Source organism: Aricia agestis, chromosome 6, assembly GCF_905147365.1.
Source record: "Aricia agestis chromosome 6, ilAriAges1.1, whole genome shotgun sequence".
NCBI lineage: Eukaryota > Metazoa > Arthropoda > Insecta > Lepidoptera > Lycaenidae > Aricia > Aricia agestis.
Genome location: NC_056411.1, coordinates 15,180,135 through 15,189,059, shown reverse-complemented (window position 1 = coordinate 15,189,059; position 8,925 = coordinate 15,180,135).

Sequence of the window (8,925 nt, the reverse complement as noted above, 5' to 3'; positions counted from 1 at the left end):
TGTCTGTCCGTCTGTCTGTGTGTCTCCAGGCTGTAACTCAAGAACCGCTATAGCTGGACTTCTGAAATTTTCACAGATTATGTACCTATATCTGTTGCCACTATAACAACAAATACTAAAATCAAAATAAATGAAATATTTAAGGGGGCTCCCATACAACAAACATGATTTTTTTGCTATTTTTTGCTCGATATCAATAACGGCAATACATAGGCACTTGAAATATTCACGAAAAACTCAGTTTTATTTGTGCTTAAATAGTAAAATATTTATATAGGTACCTACTTAATATAAAATTAAATTAAGAATTAAAAAAAGACCCCTGCCAAACAACTTTAAAAAGTAATGAAATAATATATTTTACTGACTTTTTAAGTTTAAATAATTCCTAAGTGTAAAGTCTTATATCCATTTTTAGAAAATGTCATTTTCATCGAATACCGAGCAAAGCTCGGTCAAATAGCTAGTGATATTTTAGTCCATAATTGTTGTCACGGTGTGTCGGGGGACCGCTAACAGTGTCTTTTGCATTTTGTATCGCCATGTCACTGATTGTCTCGATTTGGTTCGCTGAAAACTGACCAAACCAAACTATAATGTTATGTGAAATCAAACATCTACATTAGCGGTCCCCGACACACCTTGACAACAATTATTATGGACTAAAATATCACTTTACATTTAGATATTATTTAAACTTAAAGTCAGTAAAATATAATATTATTTCATTACTTTTTAAAGTTGTTTGGCGGGGTTTTTTTTAAATTTCTTAATTTAATTTTATTTCATGCTTTTTAAACTTGTGTTGGTTATAGTGCAGAATAATTTCTATCAACAGGATCATATTATATCTGAGATTATATCCCAATGAATGCCATCTAGGAATGTCCTTTTGGATGAGGCCGTCAATATGAGTCCAAACATGAAACCTCCACTTTGGGTTCATATGGAGCTGGCTCCTATAGAATCCAGGTGATGCTGCAGCAGCAGCATGCAAAAATTTATTGGTTATCTACGTCTTAATTAAAATGAGCCCAAACACGAAACCATTGCTCTAAGTTAGTGAGACGTTGGGTATCCTATTGATTACCAGGTGATGCTGCAGCACCAGGTCAACTTTCCATTAATGTGTAAATATTCATAAATGTCACGTACTAGAATGCAATAAGCCCACCAAACGACTGCAAGTTACTAATCGGCCCTTTACGAACCAGATGAACCGCGATTTTTCAGCACGGAGCAGGCTGATGATGATGAACTATAGCTAAGAACACTCTCAATTAAGTCAGCTTTCAAACAAAAAAAACTAGATTAAAATCGGTTCACCCGTTTGGATGCTACGATTCCACAGACAGACAGACAGACAGACAGACAGACAGACAGACAGACCGACAGACAGACACGACAAACTTCTAACACCCCTCTTTTTTGCCGGGGGTTAAAAATTTAAATAAATTGAAAAAACACAATTTTCAGCATATTTTTGCTCTATTGTGGCACGGAACTCTTTGTGTAGAACTCTTTGTCGTGTCGCACTTGGCCGATTTTCTATTTTATTTTAGCCATGGGTTCAGAAACTGCAGCCTTTTAAAGTTATGAAAAAGGAAATATATTCAGAAAATTGCAAAGGTAAATTACAACAAGGAGTAAGGGCCGGGACACAAAAACAAGATACGACGTCGTTTCACGATGCGATCGTGGGAATCTACAACGAGCATCTTAAAAAACTACGACGCGACATCGTGACGTGCCACGATATACGGTACGCCGCGACGTCGCGTCGTAGAAACTCATGATTAATTTCTACGTGAGTTTCTACGACGCGTGCCGTGTACCGTGGCACGCTACGATGTCGCGTCGTAGTTTTTAGGGTTATGTACCCAAAGGGTAAAAACGGGACCCTGTTACTGAGACTTCGATGTCTGTCCGTCTGTCCGTCTGTCCGTCAGTCTCCAGGCTGTAACTGAAGAACCGCTATAGCTAGACTTCTGAAATTATCACAGATTGTGTATTTCTGTTGCCGCTATAACAACAAATACTAAAAACAAAATAAAATTAATATTTAAGGGGGCTCCCAAACAATAAACGTGATTTTTTGGACTTTTTTGATTAGTACAATTACAGTAGGTACTTACTTGATTATTCCCCAAAGTCCTTAATAATTATAATATGTGCACTTAAATATTTAATAATAATATTAAAATAAAATAAAATATTAAGGGGGGCCTTTCCCATACAAAAAAACACAATTTTTAGCCTAAGTTTGCTCTTTAATGGTACGATACCCTACGTGCGCGAGTACGACTCGCACTTGGCCGGTTTTTTATTAATATTGATACTATTTTTATGATTGATGATATTTTATGATTGATACTATTTTTTGATTGGACAGGAATAACAGGATATAATATTAATATACTTACGTACTTCCATACTAATATTATAAATGCTAAAGTGTGTCTGTCTGTCTGTCTGTTACCTCTTCACGCCCAAACCGCTGAACCGATTTAGCTGAAATTTGGCATGTAGATACTTTGAGTCCCGGGAAAGGACATAGGATACTTTTTATCCCGGAAAAATGTTTGGTTCCCGCGCAATAAACGAGTTTTGGAGCAACGGAGTTGCGGGCGTCATCTAGTACTTTATAAACAAGTCTGTTGCAGGTCGTCTGTCGTCGTCCTACTCACCGGTTTGTCTGTGTCCTCCATGGTGTCCTCTGCGAGCTAATGGTCATGAACTTATAGTAAACGTGTTTTAAAATTGGTTTTAAAGTTTATTTCCAGAAACATGCAAAAATCCCAATGCGTAAGCAGGCGTAAGTAAAAGTTGCACGCCCAGTGGAAAAGTCCACAACGGGGTATTTTTTTCAAAACTGGATCCTAAGGTTAATTTGAATATTGATACAGATCGCCTTATGACGTCAATTTCCTTTTAAATTTCGCACCTACTTTTGCGCCAAAACTCGTAAGGTCAGGTGGGGTAAGAGAATATACTTTACTGGTTTTTGAACATTTTGGCCTTCAGCTATCAAAATTATAAATTTATTTCGATATTAATTGAAACAAATCTTAGCTTTTGAAATATATTTACATTTTTTTTACATAGAACTAGATTGTACGTAGAACTACGGCACAATTTAGCAACAAGGCTAGGCCATAAAAAAGTTCCTCTTTCCCGAGATTTGGGGTAAGAGAAACACTCGATATCTTTAAGTAATAACTCATGTTTTTAAGTATTTATATAGCATGTATTAATCATTTTCTTTGAGTTAAGGGAATGAAACCTTCCCTATTTTAAAATAAGGCCTTATTTAGGCTGACAGCATAAAAAAACGAAATTTGGGGTAACTGGACCATATAGGTAAGGTCAGAGGTGCTAAACTTTTTCTAGTATTAATACTAGAAAAAGTTTAAACATTCATTTAAATGAATGTTTTAAAAACCAACTTTTCGCCCGCGTTTTGGTTATATCGCGCTTGGCACAATTTTCTAAACATGAAACCCCTTTAGTGTCCCGGTTAGATCGGTTAAAATGGAGCCTATGTCCCTAGTCCCGGGTATCAAGCTATCTTCCAAATTTCTTAGGATTGGTTTAGTGGTTTAGGCGTCAAAACGCAACAGACAGATAGACAAAAAGACAGACTTTCACATTTCTACTCAATATTAGTTGGTGTATAGGACCAACTTTCGTACTCAAAAGAAAAAATCTACTATTTCACACATTTTGGTCACAGCTGATCGATACTTTTGTATGGAAAATTGGTCCCATAGAAATGGTTGTTCATACACATAGGTAGGTTCATCTTACAAATCTTGGCCAGTACTTAAAAGTCAGCCGGTATTTTAGCGGATTTAAGAAATGTTTGTTACCCCTTGAAACGAGGAAAGAGGAACATATGTTTCTCTTAACCTGGTAAAGCCGTTCCTCTTTCCCAGCTTGCCATTTTGAAGTTTATGTTTTTATTGACATCGAAAAAGCACTAAAAACACACACTACAAGCAATGCAATAATACGTAGAAAATAAAGATTAAACGTAATAATTACACTTTCCTTAGCAATCAACCGCAAAACTGATGTTTTTAATTTTTTAATAACACAAACAAGGAACACTTATAAGACTTGGCTTTTTTAGCTTGAAAACAGTTTTTTTCTCTTTCGTTTACTCGCTTAGTTGCAGCTTCTTGCTTTGTTGTAGCTTCATCTATCCAAGAATATAATATGAACTACGCCTAATACTGTTTTATTGACGTTGCCACCATGGAGCTCGGCGTTATAGTTTTCTTGTTATTAGTTACAGTCTCTCTTCCCCCCGCGTCCCTCTTACCCCACCTGACCTTATATCGCGCGGGAATCGTGCATTTTTCTGGGATGAAAAGAATCCTATGTCCTTTTCCGGGACTCAAAGTATCTCCATGCCAAATTTCAGCCAAATCGGTTTAGCGATTTAGGCGTGAAAAGGTAACGGACAGACAGACAGACACACTTTCACATTTATCAGGGCGAGCGAAGCGAGCCCTAATATATTCCACAACCATATACCACGGCGCCACCCACCGCGTTGCTGGGTGACCATGCGAAAACCATGTACACGGTTTTCGCAAATCAAAATCAAATCAAAATTGTTTTATTTCTGATGATGCATGATGCCTACCATCGGTTCGGGAACTAACCCGGCGAGAAAAACCGGCGTAAGAAACTCGCACGGGGCCCACTTTTTTACCAAAAAAAGTGAGAAAAAAATAATTTTTTTAAAATAAAGTTTACAATTTTGTAACTAAATATTATATACAATATCCACATACATAATTGTAAGTCCTATAATAATGAAGAAGTAGCCTTGCAAGAAGCCATCCTACTCCCAAGGTGTGCCATCGTTTATGAAATCATTGACCTTTTAATAGGCTTTGGCACACAAACGTTCTTTAACTACTTTTTAAAATATTTATTAATGGAAAGATTTTAAACGTTTTCTGGGATTTTGTTGTAAAGGCGTATACATTGACCTTTAAAAGATTTACTGACTTTACTAAGTCTGATCACCGGCATATCTAGCTTGTGCTTATTTCTAATATTCCTAGAGTGAATGTCACTTTTAACTTTAAATTTACTTATATTTTTTCTAACATATAAGTATTACATTATCCAAAATGTATTGAGAAGCAACAGTTAGAATACCACTTTCTTTAAATTTATCTCTCAGAGATTCTAAAGCAGACATTTTATGAATAGAACGCATACGTTCGAGCTCGCTTCTGCAGCACAAATATTGTATTAATGTCGGCAGCGTTTCCCCATAAAAGGATTCCATACGACATCCTACTATGAAAATAACTAAAATATAGTAATCGTGCCGTGTCTTCGTCAGAAATTTCCCTAATTTTTCTGACTGCATATGCTGGAGAACTGAGCCTACCTGCAAGATTGACACTGTAATTTACTATCAAGTGTAATACCTAAGAATACAGTGTTGTCTGCTAAATTCATCTTCTCATCATTTAATACTACATTGGTTTGGAGTTGCTTAACATTGGGCAAAGTAAACTTTATACATTTAGTTTTACTAGAATTTAAAAGTAATATTAACATTAAACCAATGTACTATTTTTGAGAGAGCACAGTTTACCTCGTCGTAGTTCGACTGTTGTCGCTTCACTTTAAAAATAAGTGAAGTGTCATCAGCAAAAAGCACTATCTCATTATTATTACCCTTAACTAGATAAGGTAAGGTTAACATTACATATAAGGTTTTAAAAACTACTGGACCGATTTTAAAAATTCTCTCACCATTCGAAAGCTACATTATTTACGAGTAATATAGGCTACCTACTATTTATTTTGGAAATTATAGGGTTCCGTAAGATATTTCAGTTTTTCGGAAACAACCAGAAAATTTACTTATTTTGCGTACGCTGCCTAAACTATAAAAGATATGTTCTTAGTAAATGTAGATCTTATACATATCTACAAAAATGTCCACGACACACTATACCTATCTATGTCAAGTGAGGCACAACAACCATTTCTTTATTTATTTATTTTTTATTTTAAATAAAAATAATATTATTTTTTTTTGGACTGCATTTAAATGCATTTATTTTACTCATGCTAATAATCCTTATCAAAATAAAATATTTCATCACTAATTACAGTTATGTAGATTATATTTGGTATTTAAATGATTAAAATTGGACGTTTGGTTTAGAAGTTATGGCGAAGTTAAAATATTGCAATTTACGCCCGTTTCGAAGTGGGCGCGGCGCTACCAATGCGGGGGTGCGCTCCCGGGAGGGGTATCACTACATAATATTTAATACTTATTATTTTATATATTACTAGCTGTCCCAACAAACGTTGTTTTGCCATAATTTCGCCCATTATTATTTATTGAAGTGACTAAATAAGAATAGCACAATGGCAACGTCCAGCGCTATAATATTATTTCAATTATCCTTGGTGCGAAAAACAATACAAAGATAGCAAAAAAGGATATGGGCGCAGAGTCCATAGACGGCCCCAAATTAAATAAATAAATAAAAAGTCCATCGCTATCCCGTCGCACTAACAATGCTCGTCGCCGTCAATCTCAAGATTTATCAAAATAATGTACCAAGTATTGTACACATTGAAAAGGTCTACAGAAAACTCCGCGATGGTATATCCCACAATAACATTTTTTGTCATTTACTTTTAACTTCAAATAATGGCTATTTTTCGAAGCGAATTTAACCAATACGGCAATAATCCTTATTCAATTAAATAATTTAAATACATTATTGATTATGGCCCTTTACAGCATATATAATGTTTTAAATTTTAAATGTACATATTTTCGAAGATATTACAGATTTAAAAATTGCGGGACATAGCTTTTGCGGTGGTACCGACCAATGCGGGCCACGCACGGGTACTAATGAATATAAATTATTTAAAATCAAAACTACTGAATCGATTTCATTTTTTCAGTGACATAGGCTATAATATATTTTATACCCGTGCGAAGCCGGGGCGGGTCGCTAGTGATTATAATAAGAATATAAACAAGGACATGATCTTATAAAATATTTATTCCTTTAATATTTTGGTAAACTTAACTAGAAATATCGTTAATTAATACTTAGACTTTGCCTTATATATTATGTTTCATGAGATTATAATTTAAGTTTTAAATTATTACATTTAATATCTGCAAATCATTTCATACATTACATTCATTATGTAACCTATTAATTTGGTTTTAATTATTAAAGACTTCCGCATTGTTTACAAGATTTCATTCTAACTAGATACCTATAAATCTACAAGTTAATTAAAAATTTGCGTCTTTTTGAGACTAACTGGAACTCAGACTGGAACATTAATGGGTTGGAACCTTTATTTTTTGCATATAAAATACATTGGCTACTTTAGATGAGAAAAATAATCGGTCAAGTGCGAGTCGGACTCGCGCACGAAGTACGCGCGCGTGCCGTTATAGAGCAAAAATCGTCCAAAATTGTGTTATTGTATGGGAGCCCCCCTTAACATTTTATTTTATTTAAATATTATTAATAATTATTAAATTACACAAATAATTATGGCCTTTGTGAAAATTTCAAGTGCCTACTTGTTGCCATCATTGATACCGAGCAAAAAATGTTTGAAAAATCATGTTTGTTGTATGGGAGCCCCCCTTAAATATTTAATTTATTTCGTTTTTAGTATTTGTCGTTATAGCGGCAACAGAAATACATAATCTGTGAAAATTTCAACACTCTAGCTATTACCGTTCTTGAGTTAAAGCCTGGAGAGTGGACACAGACGGACAGACATCGAAGTCTCAGTAATAGGGTCCCGTTTTTACCCTTTGGGTACGGAATCCTAAAAATGAATTCTGTACTTTGTTGGTTTCTTTAGAACTCGAGAACGGCTGAACCGCTGGCTTATTTTGGTCTTGAAACATTCGTGGAAGCTGGAGAGTTTATGTTGGGAGATAGGTGATAAGAGGTTCATCGGGTCATCTAGTTTGAAATAAGTAAAGTATTTTTGCGTACTTTATTATTTTTGTAAAGTACAAAGTACAATTGCCTGAAATAACGTACAATACTTTATAATAAGGTACGGGTGGCACTCTAACTTCAGGGCAGGTTATCCCAAATTCACGTTTAGCTATAAATAGCTAAACGTGAACCTATAAAAATGACTTATTAAAATAATAAGTAATTTTTATAGGAAGCGTCATTTAAAAAAACTGAAAAATATATACATGTAATATATGTAATATATACATCTTTTAACTAGCTAGTGACTTTTTTTGGTTAGAAACACAATAAGTACAGATAATTTTACTCGATAAAAAAAATCAGAAACAACGTCGTCGATTTCAAAAAATATTTTGAGTTTTATAGGGACTTAATCAAAAAATAATTTTGACAGCTGTTTGATTACAATCAAAATTTTACAGGGTATTGATTGGATGTAACATGTTTAACATTTTTCGATTGAATATCAACGAGAAATACGGCTTGCGCGCACCACGCCTGACGCCAAGTCGCACGGTGTCCATAGAAACTTGCGCGGCGGAATAACCTGCCCTTAACATGTTAATTTTGACATAAGCCCCATTATCTGTCAAACTCAACATTAAATAATTGAAGGTTAATCATAATTAATTAATGTCTCTGACCGCCGTACTCAGAGACATTTAATTACGATTAACCTTCAATTTAATGAAGAGTTTGACAGATATGTATGGGGCTTATGTAAAAATTTTGAATTAATTACATTAAAGTAATTAATGTTCCACTCTGAGTGCGGCAGTGAGTACGTCGGTAAGTGGCAATTTCGACAACGCCCGTTAGATTATAGGTAATAAATAATAATAATTATTTAGTGTCTGCCAAGTTCGAGCTCATAGAAAAGGCAGTGCCGGCTGTGGTGCCCGGGCGA